A 22,567-nucleotide genomic window follows, 5' to 3' on the forward strand; every position below is an offset into this window, starting at 1 on the left:
ATGAGGCAGAAATGTGTTATTTGTAGCTTTTTAGAAAAAGCTAATTGCTACACCTGCTTAGCATTTCTCATGAAAACATCCTTTATTCTTATAAAAATAGCCCAAATCATATGAAAATTACATACAAATACATGTTGTCATAATCATATGTTTATTAGTTTCATGTTTCATGTGTAGAAATGTTTCTCTGGGTTTGTTATGTATGGAACAGAACGCAGAAGTGTAGTGGAACTTCATCATCGGAAAAGACAAGGCAGGTTATAAACGCAATATGAGTGATGTGCAGCGAATGAGTCATAACAGCCATCGTGGAACTGAAAACACAGGGAGACAGCGCTGGAAGACACGAATATGGTCACTAGATCGTATAATTCAGAGGAAATTCAGAGGCTAACATTCACAAACAGCCACACATGCAAAGTCAGAATGTAATGGGGTGTAATTTTGGGGTGTAATGTGAAAGTAATAGTGCAATAAATTACTGTATAGTATATAGCAGCACTTCTCAAAGTCCGGACTCCGGTCCGGATCTGGACCCGGCGGGAATTCAATCCGGACCCGCCTCCATTTCATATTTCAACAGCAGCAATTGTGTGTAAGGGATTAAAAGTCTGGATTTCCATGAACGCATGTCAAAATCATTTGTTTAGTGTTTTATGTCTTTTTGGAGATGGTCCGAAATTAAAGCGAAGGCAAGATATTTAAAGTTTTCCTCCGTGATTCAGTTGCCGTGACATCCAGTGAGCGTATACTTTTGACGTAACTGGGCGCGAGTCGCGCGACACGACACTTCACGCAGTAAGCATTTGAATGGGTGTGGAGCAGTGGTTCTCAACCTGCGGCCCGCAAACAATTTATTTTTGTTTTAAAATTTAAATTAAAGTGAATTAAATAAATATAAATGAGCTATAATTCTTTATTTGTCATATAAAATAATTTTGGTGAGCATTTATTATTTTCAGACGTCAGGCAATGTAGGCTAATGACGCAATCGCTCAGTTAACAAAACAAACACGAGTGCGCGCTTAGGAAGAATTCAAACAGTAGCCATTCATTTTGTAAATTTAAGCCTCAAAATGGTCAAATTTGTTATTAAAGGAAAAAAACTAAATGTGGAAGATAAAATGAAGGAACACATGCAAACAAGAAGAGTCGCAGCATCAGCAGTAAAGGTAAGACGAATGGAAGAATCAGTTTGCTGTTAATAAGCGAGATGGGCAGCCTTCCTGTTTGCTCTGTAGTAAAGTACTTGACAAGCAAAACCTACAATTTCAAAAGACTGAACTGTGAATTTGATGTGTGTGTTTGATGTATTTTAAATCAGTAAAAATAACCGCATCAGCGCACCCGTGGCTGGAATGAGCCCAACTCTGCACGCTCGCGGATCCGATGCTGCGCGAGGGATTGCGACATGACAGAACGCTTGATATCGTCAGAGATTGTAATAGCCTACAATGCGTTCAGTGTTGTTTGTAAAAAGAGCTGAGTATTGCGATTCTGTTGAAGAGAGTCATAAAGTCATACAAAATTAAATAGCAACTTAAAGTGATTGTATATAGCCTACAGTTTGTGTTCATTGAGCATTACTGATTATTATTGTAAAGCTAATGTCAGTAAGTTAGTTTTTATTTGTTATTTATTGTGTGCAACATCTAGGTATAATAATAGTATTATCTGCTAATACCATAACATTAAATCTGATTGGTTTGCATTGGTGACGTCATATGTAAATTATATGCGGCCCGTGAGACTTCCACTTGGACCATTGTGCGGCCCACTGGGAAAAAAGTTTGAGAACCACTGGTATATAGTAATATTCAGGGCTTGGCATTAACCTTTTTGCTCACCATCCACTGTGGCTAGTGGTTTTTCAAAGTTACTAAACACTCACAATTTTGACATCGATACCTTGGGGAAAAACTTCCATATAGATATTTTTAATATAATCTCATAATTTGGCAGCATATATACAAACCCAATTCCAAAAAAGCTGGGACACTGTACAAATTGTGAATAAAAAAGGAATGCAATAATTTACAAATCTCATAAACTTATATTTTATTCACAATAGAATATAGATAACATATCAAATATTGAAAGTGAGACATTTTGAAATGTCATGCCAAATATTGGCTCATTTTGGATTTCATGAGAGCTACACATTCCAAAAAAGTTGGGACAGGTAGCAATAAGAGGCCAGAAAAATTAAATTTACATATAAGGAACAGCTAAAGGACCAATTTGCAACTTATTAGGTCAATTGGCAACATGATTGGGTATAAAAAGAGCCTCTCAGAGTGGCAGTGTCTTTCAGAGGATCACCAATTCCCCCAATGCTGCAGCGAAAAATATTGGAGCAATATCAGAAAGGAGTTTCTCAGAGAAAAATTGTAAAGAGTTTGGAGTTATCATCATCTACAGTGCATAATATCATCCAAAGATTCAGAGAATCTGGAACAATCTCTGTGCGTAGGGGTCAAGGCCGGAAAACCATACGGGATGTCCGTGATCTTTGGGCCCTTAGACGGCACTGCATCACATACAGGAATGCTACTGTAATGGAAATCACAACTTGGGCTCAGGAATACTTCCAGAAAACATTGTCGGTGAACACAATCCACTGTGCCATTCGCCGTTGCCGGCTAAAACTCTATAGGTCAAAAAAGCCATATCTAAACATGATCCAGAAGCGCAGGCGTTTTCTCTGGGCCAAGGCTCATTTAAAATGGACTGTGGCAAAGTGGAAAACTGTTCTATGGTCAGACGAATTCTTTTTGGAAAACTGGGATGTCATGTCATCCGGACTAAAGAGGACAAGGACAACCCAAGTTGTTATCAGCGCTCAGTTCAGAAGCCTGCATCTCTGATGGTATGGGGTTGCATGAGTGCATGTGGCATGGGCAGCTTACACATCTGGAAAGGCACCATCAATGCTGAAAGGTATATCCAAGTTCTAGAACAACATATGCTCCCATCCAGACGTCGTCTCTTTCAGGGAAGACCTTGCATTTTCCAACATGACAATGCCAGACCACATACTGCATCAATTACAACATCAAGGCTGTGTAGAAGGATCCGGGTACTGAAATGGCCAGCCTGCAGTCCAGATCTTTCACCCATAGAAAACATTTGGTGCATCATAAAGAGGAAGATGCGACAAAGAAGACCTAAGACAGTTGAGTAACTAGAAGCCTGTATTAGACAAGAATGAGCAACTTGTCTCCTCAGTCCCCAGACGTTTGCAGACTGTTATAAAAAGAAGAGGGGATGCCACACAGTGGTAAACATGGCCTTGTCCCAACTTTTTTGAGATGTGTTGATGCCATGAAATTTAAAATCAACTTTTTTTCCCCTTAAAATGATACATTTTCTCAGTTTAAACATTTGATATGTCATCTATGTTGTATTCTGAATAAAATATTGAAATTTGAAACTTCCACATCATTGCATTCTGTTTTTATTCACAATTTGTACAGTGTCCCATCTTTTCTGGAATCGGGTTTGTATTAAGCTGCTGTCACTTTAAGACCTGATGCATATGTGCGCACACTTTCACTTTGAGTGTGACAACAAAATCTGCGGGAATGAGTAAAATTATGCGCTACCCCATGGTGAAAATTCAAGTCCTGTAACACCAACGATATTCGTCCGGAGCAAATGAAACGAGTGAGTGAGGGGAGGCGGGTTTGTGTGTCAACTCGGCGTTGGAGAGATGAGAGAGCAAGAAAGCACAGATGGCATCATGTATCTACTCTGTGGAAAATGAGCATTTGAAGAGTTTCAAATATTTATTTCTATATCGATATATATAGAAAAAATCATTATTTTTGACAAAAATTTATAAAAATTTCAACCCGCCAAGGTGGCTAGTAGCCATGGTAATATTATTACTGTAATAAGTAAAGTGATAATATTGCTTTTGAAAGAAGTAACGAACAATGAGTAATAAATTACATTCTTTGAGTAACGAGCCCAACACTGTCTGTACGTTATGAAAACTTAATCAAAATGAAAAACTGTTGTTACCGTAAAGCTAAATATTTAACGGTGTCAGAATAATAATAACGGTTTTCTAAATATCCCTCCACACCTAATCTGTATTCATTAAAAACAGTAACTTTTCAAAGCAAGTCTGACTGATTTATTTACAGTTCGACATAAAAGAAAGTCATGGTGCACTGTGATTATTTGGGTGGGGGTGGTTGAATTTTCCTCATGTCACATTTGTGTTGTTCCATTTACATCCATAATTTCTGGAATTCTTTGAACCTTGCTAAGACGAACTAAAGGCTTTGCATGAAGGGAACTCCAGTGGAGCACTGATACCCAGCACAATACAAACAGACTTTGTAATACCGCCGAGTACACATTACGATCACATATTTGCCTTGCTTTGGTGAGGTTTAGATGATGTACACAGCTGTCTCAGCATTTGCAATGCAAACCAGTGAGAATTTGCTGAGATAGCAAGTAGCATGGAGGAATCAATGATGAAACTCAGTGGATTTCATTTCGAGGGTATCTTTTTTTTTTTTGTTTACCTTTGTATGATGTCCAATATAAAACCCTGAAGCAAAACCAGGTTTTAATGCAGCTTAATAGAGAATTAAGCTCTGAATTAAAAATGTTGAATCCAAACTTGCACTGACCACTGGCTGAGCAAATTAATTTAAGGGATTGTTATGAGACCTGTCCCTAGCTTCACAAACGCACACACATACATACCTTCTTAGTAGTCTAAGCAGTGAGACACTTTAATGCACATACACACTGTGCTGCCTGGCAGATTTTAAAAGGCTGTGACTTTAACTAAACTGGGCGCTGCTGCTGTATGGGGGCAAACGGAGGACAGCCAGAACTCTAAACGCCACTTTAACGTCACACCGCTCTGAGAGAGGGAAAAGATTTGGTCCTCAAGCAGCCTAGAGTATGACAGACACAATCTGAACTTGTCAGCACCAACAAGGGACAGCTGGGACTATTAAAATACAGTGACATGAAAATAACATTCATACAACTGTATGTTCCAACATTCTCATGTATGACACAATATGTCTTGTTATTTGCAACACAAGGTGGTTGAGACGATGGCAAGCTGTCATTTTCTCCTCTCGTTGCACCCATTTCCTATTTTTTTTTATAAATTTTTTTAACTGCCTATTTTGGGGCATCATTAACAATGCACTGATTTACACTCGGCGCCGCCCCCTTAAATCGCGTGCTCCCTGCCACATGAGCTGTCGACTATATTACAGTGCATTTACAAAGTTCACACAGCTAATATAACCCTCAAATGGATCTTTACAAGATGTTCGTCATGCATGCTGTATGCATGCTTCGAATTATGTGAGTAAAGTATTTATTTGGATGTTAAAGTTTTATTCTGAGTGAATTTGAGGTTGTCCTCCGTGGCTAACGGCTAATGCTACACTGTTGGAGAGATTTATAAAGAATGAAGTTGTGTTTATGCATTATGCAGACTGCAAGTGTTTAAAAAATGAAAATAGCGACGGCTCTTGTCTCCGTGAATACAGTAAGAAACAATGGTAACTTTACCCTCATTTTAGAAAAAAGAAACAAACGCACTACCGTCTGAGGTGCCAGTCAGGAGAGATGAATTCAAATGTATATAAAAAATATATGACCGCACACTCAACTTGCGAATAGTTTATTTACCAACGTTTCGGCAAAAAGCCTTTGTCAAGGTATAATTTCACTCCAAGTGGAAAGAGCATAAATGGACAATCAACAGGTGCATACAATTAATCCCAATCAAATATACAATCAACCAATTAAGTATTCTAAGAAACTGTCCAATATACATGACAAGAATAAATACACGTCAACAATAGAAAACATCACCAACAATAAAAAGTAGAAGAAACACTTATAGAAAACAGCTTAGATCGAATTCAACATTCAGACCGTAAGGGATAAGAGTCCTTTAATTTTTTTTTATATACATTTGAACTGTAACCTCATTTAACAGTACATTAGCAACATGCTAACGAAACATTTAGAAAGACAATTTACAAATATCAGTAAAAATATCATGCTATCATGGATTATGTCAGTTATTATTGCTCCATCTGCCATTTTTCGCTGTTGTTCTTGCTTACCTAGTCTGATGATTCGGCTGTGTGCAGCTCCAGACGTTAATACTGGCTGCCCTTGTGTAATCCCTTTCATAATGTTGGGAACATGGGCTGGCATTATGCAAATATTGGGGCGTACACCCCGACTGTTACGTAACAGTCGGTGTTATGTTGAGATTCGCCTGTTCTTTGGAGGTCGTTTAAACAAATGAGATTTATATAAGAAGGAGGAAACAATGGGGTTTGACTCACTGTATGTCTTTTCCATGTACTGAACTCTTGTTATTTACCCTATGCCAAGGTAAAATAAATTTTTGAATCTAGGGCACCTTTAAAGGTTTAGTTCACCCAAAAATGAAAATAATGTAATTTATTACTTACTCTCATGTCGTTCTACACCCGTAAGACCTTCGTTCATCTTTGGAACACAAATTAAGATATTGTTGATGAAATCCGATGGCTCAGTGAGGCCTCTATTGAGAGCAAAGTCATTGAAACTCTCAAGGTCCATAAAAGGTACTAAAAACTATTAAAATATTAAATATTATTTGAAACAGTTCATGTGACTACAGTGGTTCTATCTTAATATTATAAAGTGACAAGAATACTTTCTGTGTGTCAAAAAAAGAAAAAGAATTTTCAACAATATCTATATCAACCTATATCACTGCTTCATGAAGCTTCTGAGCTTTATGAATCTTTTGTTTCGAAACGGCTAAACAAACAGCTAAACTGCTGAAATCACGTGACTTTGGCGCTCCGATTCACTGATTCGATATATATATATATATATATATTAAACTCCATATGTAATTTAAATGGGGTTATTATTAGGCATGCATCCATAATAAATATTCTTTTAAACTCACTGTGTGTTTTTCTGAGCCAGTCCATTATTTTCCATTGTTTTTGGCTTCTTAGTGATCAATTCCAGGCCAAACTTTATGTCTCAGTATGCTGATCCTCCTCCACAGCTGAGTGATGAAAACTAGATCTTATTTTGCCAGAAGGTTATCCTTCCGGGCAGTTCAAAGGCCCCTCAAAATCTCCACATTACATTGACATGGCTGTGAAATCTTCAGTTTCACATCCCCACCTTGGGCAAAGAGATACAGCGAGCACAGCTGGACTTGGCCTAGTTAGTATTCCGCTTGACTGTAGGGTACAGCACTGGGGTTTATAGTGTTCTACTGACAGTAAAGGTCAGACCTCAATGGGCAAGCAATCTGTTAAGCCCTCTTCAACTGTGTACTGCACACACACACACACACACACACACACACTCACAAAGACTCACAAATACACACAGGGCAAGATTACATGACTTGGACCAGTTCCTCAGACACAATCACACTCTTCACTCACATACACAATAAGTCTCTCTCTCTCTCTCTCTCTCTCTCTCTCACTTGATCTACTGCTCACACACATACCAGCATATGGGCATTTCCGGCATTATGGACTTGACATTTGCAGTCAAAACTTGAAATATAAATTCTCATAGAATGTATTCATCACCAATATATTGAACCATCTGTTTATATTTTCCTAAACCCCCTACAACAGAGTCCAGACATCAGAAAAATGTCAGTCTATAAACATGTTTTATATTTTAGATGAGGGAAATACACACGTTACAGATGTGACAAAAAAAAAGAGAGTTTTTGGGAGACAACATATTTTGTAGACTTTCTGTGAATTACAAAGCGCAAACCAGAAGTAACAATATCCACCGAATGCAGAAGGGTTGGCTCTCCACAGAACATAAAATATCTATTTTAGGGCTGCAAGATTTATCGCACGATACAAAAAATAACATTGAAATCGTGCTTAAACGCGATTCTTAGTGCGATTATGAAATCGCAAAGGCTGCGATTATTTTTTTACTTGTCAATGAAGTATGGCTCCAAATGCTAATCCTTCTGAAAGCACTGCGAGTTTGAGTCTCTTATAGTGTACTTTTGAAAAAGCAACACGCATCAGACATCTTTCCAGGCATGGGAAGCATTTATTAACATCTTGTCCAACAAAAGACAACATTTAATAACATGTTTTTACTCCAAACTCACTTCATAATGACAGTTGAGCATCCTTCTGTGAGATGATGTGGCTTCTTACACAGATTAAGGCAGTCGTGTGTTTATTATTCATGTTTAATCAATCAAAGCCTTTCAATCTTCTGTTTATTCAGCCACAGCGATAGTATGATGCCCATAAGGATTTCCCGGAATGACGTGATCTACTTCTACGGCAGGGCATATTTGGAGTTTCTGTGCAAGAGCGCCCTCTGGCTTTCAGATGGAGAAGCATTTACTACTGATTACAGAGTTGTATAGCTCTGACAAGCTGCGCATAAAATAATCACAGCCTTTGCCAAATTGCATATGATAAAATTTGCGATAAATCACGATATATTGTGCAGACGTAAACTATTTTATTTCAATTTTCATGTTCACATTTCAGAGGAAATAAACCACTGTTACAGATATGACATCTCTCCGCTATGGATGTGGAGCGGAATTTATCAGACTATGGAAACGCATATAAAATGCTTTAAAAACTTTAAAAGAGACCTCTAGTGGTTATTTAAACCACCAAACTTTAAACTACCAAACAGAAATTGTACTGCAAATGGTTATGGATTATTTATAGCATGTGATTATATAGCATGCTTTCACACCATCTCTCATGCTGTTAAGTGTAACCAGTCTGGGACCCGCATTAAAATAAATCTATACCAGCCTACATCAGAGACATTTGCAGCTGCAACGTAAAAATTGTATTTGACGCTTTTAAATAATCTAACTGCCACTTGAATTCGTTGTTGATCATTAGTTGATCAAGATCATTTCAATGGGTGGCTGTCATTAAAAACTTGTTTTAATGACACATTTATTCAAATTTACATTAAATATTTTAGACACAAAACAGGTTAAGTAAATATATGCTGAATATAGGCTATAACATCGTAAAAACATTTATAAAACTGCTTCTCTCTAGAGTTCATTTATGAATATATTAAATGTTTATCATATCAGAGTTAAATTTGTCAGATTCCCCCACAATCATAAAACATGCAGGTATAAGCTCTCACACTTTATCTCTTGTTCTCATTTAGGCTATTCAAATACTGTAAGAACCTTTGCAGTTTTTGTGTACAGACGTCAACGTTGTCAAAACAATCCATGAAAACTATTGAAAACACTGTATTATTCATGCCAGGCCAGTAGTTGGCGATGTCACTGTAAAGAAAAACTTAGACGATATAATACGCATGTGCATTTCATCACTGTTTTCACAAATTCACATTTTTGTAGTTTACACGGAGATGATAACAGTATCGTTTTCAAATAAAATTGCACTTTGCAACCCGTTTCTGTCAGGACCACTATCATCAAATATGATTGATAATTATATAGAGTTTGTATTGGTGTTATGGTTCTGTTCTGGGCAAGAACTCTCTGCGCATCCATGCAGCCTAGTATGGATAAGAGCAGGGAGAGCAGCGATATCCCCCTAGGGTAAACAGAACAGAACCAACATATGCAGATATCATTGATGACAATAATTTAACATGTACACATATTCAAGATTTAGTCTGATTCTGGGGATTCATAAGCCCAGTCCTGACTGGAGATAGAAGGAGCTGGGGATGGAGGAGGGTAATTAACTTCTGAGAAATGCGATAGCTGCTGATAATACTGAGGAGCTTATATATGGATGCTGTGATAGGTGTCGAATTTCTATAGGTAGACGTGAGTCACCTGGGAGTCAGCTGATGCGAGCTTGACTGACGTGACCTATCAGAACTGACACTAACGCTTGATTTTCAAAAGTTTGAGTTTTTAGGCCCCCAAAACGCCATTGTTGTGTAAATGAAGAGCTAAAACGCATAAAAAGTTTTCTGTTTTTAGTTGAAAACATTGTTGTGTAAATTAATTTCTAAAATGTTATGATACTGTAAGCCTGAAACAGATCACAGCAATAGCCCTACACAGCATCAGTCATCAGCAACATAAACATTCGTGCCGGTCATATGGCTATGCATATGATTTAATATGAAACTTTTTTTTTTCCCACTTTCGGATAAAATGTAAGACTGGGGGGAGGGGGGGGTCACACATCAAAGGCCTTTGCAGTTTAGCTTAATTCTTTCAATATGGTTTTCTGTAGATAACGAACAGTATGGTAGGTTCATTCAAATACCACAGAGAATATGATCTGAATAAAATGGGACAATTAAATGTGCATAAACCAGCTTTTGTTTACATGAAATCTATGTTAGTACAACATACCTCATAAATGTGAAAATCACCACTGAATCTATGAAATGAAAGCGTAAAACGCAATGTCATGGATAAATGCAAGCAAACCCTGCTTCCAAACAAACACACCAACATGCACAAGACACTCACACACAAATACATTTCTAGATTTAGAATAAATACAAAATATCTGTATGCTATCTCCAAGCACACAAACAGCAGCAGTGAAGGAAAGATTCACTATTGACTATTGTTCAGACTTAATATACCTGTCAGACCATAAATCCAGCCAAAAAATTTCCAAAGATTTACATTGAATAATACCAGACACATATCTAGATATCAGAATATGCCAAAGACTTGGCACTTTTGACTTAGACCAGTAACAGACCAGAAAATCCAGCATTGTGGAGGTGATTTCTGCATGGGTAAAGACTGCTCACATTGCCTTCAGAACATAAATGCACAAACAAACACAAAATGCATACAGTATATCTCTTTTAAAATATAACAGTACGTTGTAAAGAATAATCAGAGATGGATAATAAAGAAATCTTAATAAATAAAGATGTAAAGATGCCCCGGAGATTGTACCACAAGGCAGTGCCAAGCCGTAATGGATGCAGTTCATAGCAAATGCAGGATTGTAGATCAGTGTCGTGTGTCTCATGAAAGAAATGCTATACAAAAAGCCTATGATGTCCTTGAAGTCTGCTCGTATAGAAAAACACACAGAATTCAATAAAAAGAGAAGACAGAAACTTCTACAGATGGGCTGAAAACATCTGATTGCTTGTATAAGATAGTTAGCACATGTTTTCCATGACCACGGCTGCTTTTCATTCACAAGTTAAATGCATGTCACTCAGGGTATTTATCAGCCTAGAAATGAAAGGAAAATTGAGACAGATTGAGACTGGAGCAGAAAGTCATTGGAGCAGACATTTTAATGGAAGGAATGTATGGACTACAAAAATACTATTTTTAATTAGCTTCTGTGTAGTAAAAACATATCTATAAAACAGGCTATATATCTTAATATATCATAATATGTAATTTTTAGATAAATTATGTTGGGGAAAAAACAACAACAGTATTTTTCGAATGCTGACATATTTAAGGTCAGGTGAGCAACAGAAACAATCTAAAAATAAAAAAAAAGGAGTGCCTGAATTAATAATTCTGTACAGTGCTGTCAGCTGCATCTATAGCAATAATTATAAAGTAAAATAGCAATAATTATAAAGTAAAATTAATGCAACATCAAGCAAAAACCTGCCAATGGAGAACACAAAAGTGACTTGGTAAGAATGATTGAAACTAGCAGAGATGTCTAGCCATTAAAAAAAATTAATGGCTTTTAAAACAAAACAGACATTTTTGAAGCAATAGTTCAGCCAAAAATGAAAGTGTAAATGATTCTGTCAACATTGTTTTTACAAACCCCTAACATGACTTTCTTTCTGACAATGAGGAAACGTGGACTGGGTCAGTCAAGCTCCACAATTACAAAAAAAGGATACCATAAAAGATGTCCATATTATTTGGATGATCTGTTCCATTAAATTTAAGAATTTTTTTATGCAACTGGATACAATCTGTACTCCAGTGTAGTGAATTAGATCAAAAACCTTCATAACTCATGAAGATACAATTGGTAATGTAATTTTTAGTGCAGCTGTCATAACGGCAGTATTAGCTGGTTGCGTGAGCGCTGTGAAGACTGATATATGCGCACTTGCCTCTGAAATCCATTCGGTGAAACAGTCACAATTCTGACTCGCCTTAAGAGGTGTATGAGGCCGAGGGGGGTATCTCTGCAAGCTGGTCGGCTGAACAAATCCACTTTTAGCAATGAATGTGACATCCACAAGGCAATTCCATTTCCGACAGCCATATGGTGAGGGGACTATATACCTGTCTTTCCATCAAACATAATTGACAATAAAACACATAAAAGCCCACAGAGAGTGCAGCAAGTTCATTCTCTTATCAGCTGGTATGTACTTCCACATTTTGCTGAAGGAAAGTGCTAATTCTGACTCGCCAATCTAAAAATACCTCACCATCCACATTTCCGAACCCCTTGGCCTGTGACATTTCAGTGTCGGAACTTGCCACCGGGACTCGTCTGGATCACTCTGCCCCTCTAATCTGACGCTAACTGTTTTTGAATATTCTAGCTGATCCAGACACTTGAAATTTGCTGAAAGGTCACTGGCACAAAGCTTCGCACACTCTGTGTCAAGGTCACCCTAACTCTCTATTGGAAAACAAATGTCCAGATGTCAATTTGCATGTCCTGTTATTAAGATCTCATAGAGAACATCTCCTTCAAACATCAATTTGCTCTTAAAAATAAAAGTTCAGCAAAGACCTGCTTGCTTAGCAGGAACAACTTTGGTCTTTCATATATCATGGAAGTCACTTTTAAAAAATTACTAAAAATAATATAATAAACTTGTAAAATAAAATATAATACAACACAACAAATCTACAAATAAAATACAAATAAAATCTAAAATAATAATAAAAACTATATATTGCACATTTTTAGGATCATAAACATTCAATGACAATATTTGACAATTTTTATTGTCAAATTAAAAATTTTATTTTTAATATATATATATATATAGGTGTATGTGTGTAATGAAAAATATATGTAATATATATATTTCATATATTTCAGTACATATATACTACATATTACTCAGTTCAGCAGCGGCAATCCACCTGTCACTCAAGAGGCAGTGCCCTTAATTATGCAGAACTTTAAGGCTTGTTATGATTTAAACGTATGAGTTATAAAATAATTCACCCCCCTCACAGTCATCATGAAGGGCAAAATTAGCTATATAGACCAAAACCACAATTTGTACCAGGCTGTAAACATGTTTTTTTTCTGCTGTAAAGTTGGCAGAGAGAGAGAGAGAGAGAGAGAGCTTTAAAACATTCTGCAATGGCATCGTAGAGTAAAAATATTCTCCAGGCATCGCACTGTTAACCCTTTATTTTTAAGTGTGGGACTGAGATCTAAGGAGAAAAGCAACAAGGCACTGTTCTGAATCCGTCACTTAGATGTTGATTTCCATAGTCTTATTTAAATGTCTGACTCCGTTATCAAATTCACGCTCAAAAACAACATGCACATACACAAAGATAAAGCTCCTCCAGGGCCTCTTGCTTCATTAGCAAAGCCAACTGTGGGCTTTCAGTTGACAGAGTTTATAAATGGGTCAAGATTGCATTTTTGACTTCACCCCCAAGTTACAGGACAGTATGAAAGGCAGCAGTGATATCTCAATTGGAGCCACTGAAAAGGGCGTGAAGAATAACTAAAAGCGTCTGACATGAACAATTTTGCTCATTATTTTTCAAAGGTGTCTTCATACATGCAGTGCCTACCAATTATGGTATCAAGACTATGTGCCAAGTCATCTCCAAGTGTCATTCAATGCTTGAAAGATTCAGTAAAGGAACGCCTGACATCCTGACTTAAGGACTTAATTGAGCAACAGAAGGCTTGACAGGAGAAATGTGCAATGACATATCATCAGAGACAGTCGAACGAGACCGAGTGAAAACATCTGTAATTCCTGCATTTCACAGCCATTTCAGAGCTTGCCAGAGATGTTTAGCACAGGAGCTCTGGAGAAGCATCCATGGATAAATGTTGCAGGACCAGATTCACCAACCAAAATGCTGGATCTACAATGTCTCGACATCTAAAATGGATATCTAATGTTTCAAATGCATGACATTTCCATGTCTATCAGGACTATCCACCTTCTCCAAGCTCAATGCAAATGAATTCTTTCCCCCAATGGAAGTTGTGAATCCAAAAGTACGTGCCCCAGATTTTTCCAAAGTTCCTCATGTTTGTGGTCCAATACGCGGCCCCTCTGGCTATCCAGTCCTGCAGGCTGAATTAGTTATTGGATACATCACACCATTAAAGAAGATTAACCAGGATTAGTGGAAACCCTTAGAGACACTCATTAAAAGAAGCTAAGTGTAAATGCTGTAGGGTACAAGATGTGCTAGCTGGATTACGCTCAGATTTATCACGGTAAAAGCCAGGCTGAAAAATATGCTCCTCTGAGATGTGATGATTTTATGCAGAAACTTCCATCTCGCAAGTCTCACTCAAAAATGTATTCGAATAACAGCTGAGGATATCAAAGGGATACATCAAACTTTTAAAGATGCAGAAGTTATTTCATAAGGTGAAGGATCACTATTTGTAACCGCTGGTAATTAACTCACGCAAGAAATGTAGAAAAATTTCATTAACATCTCATCTTTACATCTCTAAGCCTGTACAGCATTCAAAAGGCAGAGTGGCGGACAGATTCAGTCTTATTCTTCAATAATCATATTAACATTTAACAAAAAATTCCCTTTGACTAGTTCTGAAGCTTTACCTTCAGCCATTTCATGCAAGTGGATATTGAATTTTAAAATCATTTTCATAAAAAATAAATTCAATCCCATCTCTCTCGTTCACTGTTCATTTTCATGTCATGGAAGGCTGTAGTACTAACCGTGAGCCTCATTTGCAAGGACACTTTTCAAGGAATCCCTCGGAATGGAGACCTCTAAGGGTCGAGTAACCAATTATCTATTCAAAAGGAAAAGAAAAGAATAATTACACCTAGAGACCGTTTCTGTGCCCATAAAGCTCAGGACCTGTTTCAGGAACCAGAAACAATCAATACTTAAATCTGTTTTTAAGTGATATCTCTAGACTCTTCCAAACTTTACCTGGCTAAAGTAAAAACTTAAGGTGAAAGCTGATAAGGTCAAAGCTGGCTTGTAAAAATACATTTGTTATGCAGTTAAAGCGAACTAGTGAAATAATCTGCAAAGCATATTTAAAGGAAAATATGCTACACAACAGTAATCAAAATATATGCAAAAATGCTGCTTCGTCAGAGTTGAACGCTTCTCTTGGGGACCTCTGGACCTCCATATAAAACAAAGATGCACTGCTTTAATTGATTGAGGAGCAGCTAGACATGCCCCGAACCAATGCTTATATTAACCAATTCATGAAGGAAATAAATCAACAAGTCTATCTAAGTAACAGCACCCAAGACAGTGGCAGATACACATGACTTGGATGTCTTAGCATTGACAAGGACAAAAGAGCTGAGCCCAAAGTAACACAATTATCTTCTTTTCTTTTCACCTTTTTTCCGCTGCCATTAAAGGAGAATTAATTGACACATTATCTTCCCATTAAGTGGTGATTTCCCTATCAGATACAGCCACTAGTGATAACAGGACAGCAACACGCACTCATTCATTCTCCTTCAGGATTACACGCTATACCTGAGGACAGAGGTAAATGTTTTTTCTGCAATGATGTAATGTGCTATTCCTGAATCAATTTATGATGATTGGACTGCAGATGGCCAATTTACTCAAAATTACACATTTTATACTACCTGTGCATAATTGCACACATTTTGCAACATTTTGCAACTACACCAGTCAGTAAAACCACATTTACTATGACCTCGTCATGCATGTATAAATGTATTGGATAAAATATTAAAAATTCAACTCTTTTTTTTTTTTTGATGATTAGAAATTAGTTAGGTTAATTCTATCACAATTACCGTAAGTGAATATGGGGATGCATTTGTATTTTTTATTTTTATTTTATACTATTAATATATTTTAACAATGAATTTCACTACTGTGAATAATTTGCCTTTTCTCTAATCAAAATGTTTTCTTGCAAACGTTGTTTTAGTCAAATATGTTTTTACTGTATTCTTGACATCTTAACAAAAGTTCCTTCATCTATATTGTCTAATATAGATGGAAAATGCATACATTTATATAAATAATATAAATATCTATATAAATTTAACTGTCTGAATATTTTTGTATTATTAATGCCCCTTTTACAAGATGTAATACAAGTCTCTGGTGTTCCCAGAATGTGTCTGTGAAGTTACAGCTCAAAATACCCCACATATCATTTATTATAGTTTGTCAAATTTGCCCCATTTGTAAAATTGATAAAAACACGCCGTTTTTGTGTGTGTCCCTTTAAATGCAAATTAGCTGCTGCTCCCAGCTTTCCAGAAGAGGGCGGAGATTTAACAGCTCACGCTTCGGTTGCTCAACAACAACAAAGCTGGAGAATCTCAAGCAGCTAAAATGAGGATTGTCAGTAACGGTGTTCAGCCTTACGTTGTTCAAAGTGGAGTCGGACACTGATGGAGAGACTCAGGAAGAAGTTACAGCTTTTAGAATGCATCTGGACATTTCTGAAGTGGTTAGTGGATAAAATGTATGTAGTTGCTGTTGAGCTGATTTAACTCATCGAATAGCATGTGCCGTCATGTTAATCTTTTGTGCACATCCAGGGTTGAATTGATCCTTCGCACTCGTTTTGCATTAAACTTTGAGAGTCGTAACTTTGCAGATGTTGTTTATGCTTTAACAGCAAAAACACCAAATCATATTCCTGAAAGTCTGATACACCATTTTAATGAAATACTTCCATAGATTACAACAACAACATATTAAATATTTATGAGTTACAGACTTCAAAAGGTATGCAGAAGAGGAATGACCCTGCAACCAGACAGAATACAGCAAAGTCTGAGATCTGAAGGGACCAGGTTCATGTTCCTGAAGAGAAGATATTTTAAAGCTCAATGCGTGTCTCATCTGGTAAATACCCTGAAATGAATCTGTGTGCCAAAGATGGGGACTGCACACTAACACATCTTTTCTTACCCAAAACCACATACAGTAAGCTGCTCTTCTGGATGTGAGGCTTTCAAAAGGTCTTTCTTCATCCGTGCGTGTTGTTTGTTGGCAGAAACAAGCTGCCGAAAAAAACGGAAAAAAAAAAAACAGAATTCCAATGCGATGGAACGGTTCCTCTAGTAAATGATTCAAGGATCAGTCATGCCTGATTAGGCCTGAGCCAGAGATATTGGAGAAAATGGAGGGCTTGTGTACTTCTGAGCCCCGCTGAAGCTGTCTGACAACAGTGGGCTATACCAACATGTTCGATACTGTAGACGGCAAAGCAAGCTTTTATTTGATGCGCAATAAAAGCTTGTAATGCTCCATTCTTTGCCAAATTGGTTCAGACAAGATGACACAATGAAGAGAAGAAAGGCATGATGGGATATGACTTGGGCTGTGCCAGCAAAAAGTCAATCAAAAACAGAAACTGAGACTCAGCATTGAAGTCTTTTAACCTCTATAGAACATTATACACAAACTAACAAATTCCTTACTAAAATTATTTTCACTTCCCTTTTAACCTTCCAATGTAATAATACATAAATATATTTGCATATTTTGAAATATTTTTCAGAATCTAAAAAATATATGTTTTGCTGTATGTGTTATAGTCACATAGACAATAAGCTTGTCCAATAAGAGCTGAAAAGCAGCAGCGAGACACTAAAGGTCTTTGGCACAGAATGGCAAAAGTCTTGTCAGACGTCATATTGTAGCAGCAAAGGGTTCCTTCATTAATTCAAAAGCTTGACCCCGGGGGGTACGAGCAATGGCTCATGAACTATAGAACCTGACACGAACGTGCACCACCAGAGCTTGGCAGGAATGCATTTACTAAATGCATCTCTATTGTATCACCCAAAATGTAATCACAGCTTTTAGCATTTATTAAATGTTATAAGACACTGTTGCATGTTACTGCATTGCTGTTATGCATATACATTGTTTTGTTGCTCAGAGATAGCTCTTTTATAGCCCAGGAGACTTAAATGAGTTTTCAGTTCATTCGCTTTCATTAAAATATCAAATTTGTCTGATTATTCTAGGAAGAAATAAAAATATAAACAAATGAGTCCAAAGGTGACATGCAGTACATTAAGAGTAAAGAGCTATTGTGAATAACATAGCTTAGATAGCTTGGTGAGAAATATTTGCGCTCACATTGAGATCTCTGACATTTGATTGCAGACCATGCAGATTGTCACTGATCTCTTCTGAAACTCATGTGAAATAGCCTTTTTTTTTTCTCTATAGAAAAAACCCAGTAGACTTACAGTAAGCAAAGTAGAAAAAGAATAATGCCAATTATGTTTTCAGACTTTAAACACAGAATGATACAATGTGAAAACATATATTTTTGATACTGTATTTTGCTTCATTCAATAAGTGCCAGCAAACACAAAGATGAAAAACTTTGCAATGTTGACAATCTTTGTATAATGGCCACTGGCTGATAATGAGGTTTAGTTGAGGTTATTTTAAGCAGCAAATGCTGTGACACTCTCACACGCATCGCTAAGTGCTGTTATTTCAAGAAAATAGCTGAATAGATACTTCTAATGTCTTTGAGAACTTGAGTCATACAGTGAGGTGCATTTTCCATCTCTTATCCCCTGCCAAAAAATAAATAAATACAAAATTTGGAATTGAAATAATGCGAATATTACACAGGAATGCAGCAAATATTTGTGAAAATTATGTCCTTATTATAAAGTCTAACACTAGCAGCAGTTCTCCTTAGGTGCCAGAATGTTAAATATTTCATTAGAAATGTTTGTGTTTTGTGTGTTTCTTTTAGACAAGCTGGTGCAAAGAGTGAGAGATAGCGGGGGTACGGTGTCTGTGTAATACATCACTAAACACGCATGCACACACACACACACACACACACACACACACACACACACACACACACACACACACACACACACACACACACACACACACAGAGAAAGAGCGTGAGGAAGCCTAAATTAACCCATAACTCATGGCAGAGGTCAGGCCTTCTTATATAGAAAATATTCCTTTCAGCAAATACTGCAGGAAAAAAACATTTATTATTGATAGAAAAACACCCAGCAATATATAATAAACAGATGACTTGGCTTAAAGCTCACTGGAATTTCATCCATCAAATAAATGTTCTCTTCATCTAGCAAAATTGACCACTGTCATGAGCTTTTGTAAATAAGCCACAGGCCGGGGTTAAACTGAGCCAGACTGACACATACCCCATATATAATATTTGTATATTGATCCTTTTGAGTGTGTTTATTTTATTATGCTTTTTGTGGAGGGTTGTTCATTTTGTAGCAAATATTTGTGGGGTACTAAAGTTTATTTTAATACAAAAAGTGCCCTACTTTACTGTAAACACCTTATACGTACATCATAACAACAAAAAGCTTCAACATTTGGGGTCGGCACGATATTTTAAGGTTTTTGAAAGAAGTCTCTTCTGCTCACCAAGGATGCATTTATTTGATCTAAAGATCCGTAAATAGTAATATTGTGAATTTTTGTGATGCATGTGATAATAAAACAATAGAAAGTTCAAAACAACAACATTTATTTGAAATTGAAATCTTTTGTAATCTTTCTTCAGTAATGTATTTTTACTGTCACTTTTGATCCATTTAATGGATTTTGCTGAATAAAAGTATTAATTTCTTTCTTAAAAAAAAAAAAAAAAAAAAAAAAAATCCTACTGAGTAAAAACTTTTAAAAGGAAGTAATTATGCTTTCGCCCACCTCTAAAATCCCAATTTAACCCTTGGCTGCGGCCCCCCATGTAGCGTTCCAAGGAAAGGCTTACCCATTTCCATGAAACACATCGGATATATTCACTTCAAGCTCATTTAGTTCTTACTTTTAAAAATGTGCTTTTACTGAACGTACATAATTGTGTCTGATTGGCAAAGCATGGGACTAATTGCAGTCCTGGTGAGGCAGGTGATGGAAATAGCTCATGAAACTGACTTCAAAAGAAGTTCTTGTATTCCCTTCCGTAGATATGAATGAATTCTGACTGCTAATTTATCTTAAGAGAAGCAGTGTATGGCTTCCTTTAGCCTCCTCTCTCTCTCTCTTAGTAAGCAGGATTTGCCATGCTCTCTGGCCAATGTTGCAGTCGATGTTTGACATATTTGAACGCATGAATAACAATTTCATGAAATTTTCACAGAGGTGAATCTATAATTCACGTGCCTGTGGTGCTGATTAGAGAGAGAGAGATGCTGGAATCACTGCTGGGATCTGCTCACCACATCTCCGATGCACATTTACCATTCAAAACACTTTCATCAAGACCCTCGTTCCAGACATTCTTGTCTAAAACGCCAAACCGAACTCGACCTTGTTGCAGTGCTTCCTCTAATTAATGCTCATTCAAGACTTTCATGCCAAACACATTTAGCTCAGTTCGTCTAAAAATACTCAGCCCTCCCACATTCAAAACAAATTTGCAAATCATATTCTCAAAATTACAAGATTGTTTGCTGTTTAGTGACTGAATGAAGAGTGATTTTATATACATGCATTGAAAAGATCAAATTTAATTACATACTACACAGATTTTATAAACACAAAATCACATTCACAAACCCTTTCAGTTCGACTTAATATGTGCAGTCTAGAAGTATAAGCATGCTGTATTATTAAAACAAAAGGACAACTTTATCGCTTAGAGGTTGCTCAGCTCAGAATATTAGGAATATTTCATTTTAGTATCAACTTTGTCTCGGAGACCTCGAAGGAGAAATAGAAAATAGACGTAAATGAGACAACTGTTGACACAATAATACTAAAAAGCTATAAAAATTAATGTGTGTAGCATAGCTCAGACAATTTGGTCTTGAAAGTCTTGGTCTTGAAGATTGATTGCAGACTTTGGTATCTTGGCAAATCTGAGCACTCACTATGAACCCTTGTGAAACTCTAGAGGAGACTTTAGATATGAGATTTTAGATGAGAACTTCTACAAAGAAGGAAACTTTAGCAAACTCGCCATTTGCACTGCCTTTAATCTCTGTCTACTGTTCAGGTAAAACAACTAGATATTAGAGATCCCATTTGTGATATTTTTCCTTATGCCTTGGCTATTAAACTTTAAAGGTGCTGTAAGCAATGTTTTTAATACCACATATAAAATGTGCTGTACTGTATCTGAGGAATATCACTGAAATAGGTGTCCTGAGAAATTACACCAGTCTCTGTGACTGCCCTACAGGCTTTGCAAAGAGCATAAAATGTTAGGGGGTGTGCCCTTTTTTTTAAATAGCCATTTAGAAACAACTTCTGTCTGTGAATACTTTTGTGCATTCTGGTTTTCTGATATTCAACACCTTTAACATTTTAATGCTTTCAAATCTGAAAAACCAATTCAGATCACAAGAGTGATAAACCAATAATGGAAGACCTGCTGAAATCAACACCTCAACACAGAATAAAGAGATCAACTAACCACTAAAAGTTCCATCAAACCAGTTTTTAGCAATATTAGGGGCCATTCACACAGAACGCAATGTGAGATGCCACACAATAGTATCCGATTGCAGATGAAGGTAGGGTTGAGAACTTGACATGGCGTCTTAAAGGGGACATATTATGTCCTTTTACATTAAGTCTTGATTTTGGTTTTGGGCTCTACTAGAATAGGTTTTCATGCTTAATTGTTCAAAAAACATTATTTTTCACATATTTGACATTGTTGCAGCACTTCTCTTCCCTGTATGTCAGTAACGCTCTGTTTAGTTCTTGTCTCCATAAAGCCCCGCCTTCCGAAAAGCACAATGTGCTCTGATTGGTCAGCTAGACCAGTGTGTTGTCATAGGTCAACCACTTTGAGTGTGTTTTAGAAATGTTACACCCCTTACCATTAGATCCGTGGTGGAAAAAACAGTATCTCTTGGACATAGTAAAACACACTACTAATGCAAATCTATCAGGCCTCACCCTTTATTTAGCATTTGCCTTTGGTGGGAATTATTTAAATGAGGAATATTGTGATGTGTACGTTCCCAGAGGAAAACTCAAGACTACAATCAAGGCGTTTCAGGGAGTTCAGAAACAGTTCTTACTGATATAGAGAATAATTCCCGTTGGACTGACTTTGTGCTTGCAACTTTTTCATGCTCAAACAGCAACATTAAAGAAAGCTGATAAGGTAAAAAAGGCATAATACGTCCTCTTTAAAAATCTATAATGATCAAAGACATCCATCTAGTGCATGTCTACAAAGAAAACAACTAAAAATCAGTGCAAAAATGCATTCTGTGTGAACAGGCCCTTATAATATGTGTGTAAAACATACAGTGGCTTTAAAATCCCCTCTCAGTATTTGCATGCTGCTTTGGGCCCAATGAGAGTTCTGCACAAAAGCCCTGTTAACATTTGTCAGTAAACGCTGAACTTTAACACCTCCGCTCA

The 22,567-nt window shown here is 36.8% G+C and overlaps 1 protein-coding gene across 2 annotated transcripts in view; it reads right to left on the bottom strand.

Annotated features, from left to right (window-relative positions):
- raly (RALY heterogeneous nuclear ribonucleoprotein) overlaps positions 1-22,567 on the bottom strand; it is a 94,972-nt gene that overhangs the window by 66,478 nt on the left and 5,927 nt on the right. The gene's annotated exons all lie outside the window — the stretch shown is intronic.

Source organism: Megalobrama amblycephala, linkage group LG8 (genome assembly GCF_018812025.1).
Source record: "Megalobrama amblycephala isolate DHTTF-2021 linkage group LG8, ASM1881202v1, whole genome shotgun sequence".
Lineage (NCBI taxonomy): Eukaryota > Metazoa > Chordata > Actinopteri > Cypriniformes > Xenocyprididae > Megalobrama > Megalobrama amblycephala.